Source organism: Erinaceus europaeus, chromosome X (assembly GCF_950295315.1).
Source record: "Erinaceus europaeus chromosome X, mEriEur2.1, whole genome shotgun sequence".
Lineage (NCBI taxonomy): Eukaryota > Metazoa > Chordata > Mammalia > Eulipotyphla > Erinaceidae > Erinaceus > Erinaceus europaeus.
The window spans coordinates 19493513-19496576 of record NC_080185.1 but is presented as its reverse complement, the minus strand read 5'-3'; the positions used below and the strand labels follow the sequence as shown (position 1 = coordinate 19496576).

At 45.0% G+C, this 3064-nt stretch overlaps 1 pseudogene; it reads right to left on the bottom strand.

The window, feature by feature from the left end:
• Nucleotides 1–803: 803 nt before the first annotated feature.
• Nucleotides 804–1747, bottom strand: LOC103114848 (small ribosomal subunit protein RACK1-like; annotated as a pseudogene).
• Nucleotides 1748–3064: the final 1317 nt, after the last annotated feature.

Here is a 3064-nt window from a genome sequence, read left to right as displayed (position 1 = left end):
CAGAATGCCACAATTCATCCTCTCATTCCCCTCCACCCCCCATATTAGACCACTGCTCATCTATGGCTTATGGTACTGTGGGAGATTGAACTGGGACATCAGAGCCTCAGTCATGAGAGCCTGTTTCTGTCACTATTATGCTATCTCCCCCACCCAGAACCCCACAGTTCTCTTCTATCTTGCTTTCCCTCTTCTTCCTCAGAGTCCTTTGCTTTGATGCAATACACCACACCCAGTCTACATTTCACTTTGAGTTGTCCCTCCCTGTCCCTATTTATCTAGTCCCTCATTTTAGTCCTGTATTTGTTCTTCTCTTTTAAGCTTATCCCACTTAACATGATGTATTCGAGTTCCATCCAAGATGACGTAAAGGAGATGACCTCATCATTTTTAACAGATGAGTAGTATTCCAATATATACCACTCTGTCATAGTACATCTGGGTTACTTACAGATTGTGGCTATTGAAGAGTGTGCTGTTGTAAACATAGATATACATAGATCTCTCCTGATAAGTACATTTTTTCCTCAGGAGAGAAATTGCTAGGCTGTAGAGTAGGTTCATTTCTAGTGTTCTGAAAAATCTCAAGTTTATTTTCCAAAAAGGTTGGACAAATGTATACTCCCACCAGAAGTGCAGAAGTATCCCTTTTCCTCCTGCATCCTCTCCAACATTTGTAGTTACTGTCCTTTCTAATGTATGGCATTCTCACAGGTGTAAAGTAGTATCTCACTGTTGTCTTTTTTTAAAAAAAAAAGAAGTCATAAAACCAGTTTTTATTTATAGACTTTTGCCATATATTCCTAGCACGTGCCTATAGTTACCTGCCACACCTGCACCAGGTTGTCAGTGTAGCCAGCAGAGTTTGGCCATCAGCAGACCAGGCCAGCGAAGTGCATTGTGGTGCCTTCACCTTGCTGCTGGTGCTGATCAATTCTTGCTTCAGTTCATCTACAATGATCTTGCTCTCCAAATCCCAGATCTTGATGCTGGGGTCAGTGGCAGCAAAGAGCCAGTAGCAGTTGGGGATGAAGCACAGGACACTGATGATGTCCTCATCATCTAGCCTATAAAGATGCTTCCCTTCATTCAGGTCTCACAGCATGGTCTGACCATCTCTGCCTCCAGAAGGACACAGGGACCCATCCGGAGGGACAGTCATTGTGCTCAGATAGCCTATGTGGCCAATGTGGTTTGTCTTCAGCTTGAAGTTTGCTATACTTTGACCAACTTGTCCCAACCACAGGAGACAATGATGGGATTGCTGCTGTTGGGTGAGAAGCACACACAAGACACCCACTCATAGTGGCTCTTGTCCTGCATGTTGTATTTACACACACCCAGTGTATTCCAGAGCTTGATGATTTTATCTCGAGAGCCAGAGATGATTTGCCAGTTGTCAGAGGAGAAGGCCACACTCAGCACATCCTTAGTTATGACCCGCAAACCTGTGCGTGATGATGCCAGTTGTGAGATCCCAGAGGCATAGAGTTCCATCCAAGGAGCCTGAGAGGGTAAACTGGCCATCTGAGGAGATGACCATGACACTAACAAAGTGCTAGTGACCCCAGAGAGCATGTTGTGGAATGCTGCAGTTGGTCTCATCCCTGGTCATCTTCCACATGATGATTATTTTTCTCTAGAGGCCAACAGAATAAGAGGTAGTGGCGATCTGAGTTACCCAGCCATTGCGGCCCTTGAGGGTGCCCTGAATGGTCATCTGCTCAGTCATGGGGATGGTGGATGCGGGGTCGCTGCAGCGACAAGGATGAGACTGGATAATTCAGAGAGGAGTACTGCCTCTCACTGTTGTCTTTATTAGCATTTCTCTGATGATCAGTGACTTTGAACGTCTTTTCATGTGTTTGCTGGCCTTCTGGATCTCTTTCTTGGTGAAGTTTCTGTCCATGTTTCACCCATGGTTTTTTGTTTTTTGTTTTCCCTCCAGGGTTATTGCTGGGGCTCTGTGCCCACACCACGAATCCACAGCTCCTGGAAGATATTTTTTCCCTTTTGTTGCCCTTGTTTTATTGTTGTTGTTATTGATGTCATTGTTGTTGGATAGGACAGAGAGAAATGGAGAGAGGAGGGGAGATAGAGGGGGAGAGAAAGATAGATACCTGCATGCTGGGATAGCCTGAGGGTACTTCTTCCCGGGTGCTCTCTGGGTTGGAGAGAACTCAACTGGAGCTGATCTAGGCTGCTGTGTGGGAGAGGGATCAGGAACGCGTGCTGCACCAACTTCCGCAGGAGATACACTCTGGAACTCTCGGAGCCGGAAAGCAATTTCCAAGTGTCTTTAATCAGAAGAGCAGCTGTTTTTATACTCTCCAAGTAGGGTGGAAACAGGATATGATATAGAGAGGGTGGAGAGAAAAGTGACTGGTGAAAATCAGAGTGTGACAAGGAGGGGGCGGAACAGGCGAGAATCCTATAACTGAACCACCAATGCCCTGGAGTGCTTTATGTAAAAGTGATTTATGTAAATAGACCAAACCTTTGGATCAGTAAATCCCTATATAGGCATATGGATAAGAAGAAGCCAGGGGGAGATGGCAACTACCCAACACCTGCAGACCTGTTTCATGGCTTGTGAAGCTACCTCCCTTGCAGGTGGGGAGTGGGGTCTCGAACCTGGATCCTTAGGCCAGTCCTTGTGCTTTGCACCACGTGCGCTTAACCCACTGCACTACTGCCCAACCCCCCCCCTCACCCCATGTTCTAACAGGATTTTTTTTCTGTTAAGTTTATTAAGTTCTTTATGCATTTTGGTTATTAGATGTTTCTCTAGTGTATGTTGTATAAAGATCTTTTCCCACATTGTAGGATGTTTTTCTGTTAGGGTGGTGATACCCTTTGCTGTGCAGAAGCTTTTCAGTTTGATGTAGTCCCACTGATTTATTTTTTTCTTTGCTGTTGGATTTGAGACAGTGACGATCTTTGTGAAGCATCGATCATGAAGTATTTTGCCAATGTTTTCTTCTATGTATTTGATAGTTTCTGGTCTAATACCCATTTCTTTGATCCACTTGGAGTTGACTTTTGTGCACAGTGGTATGTATTG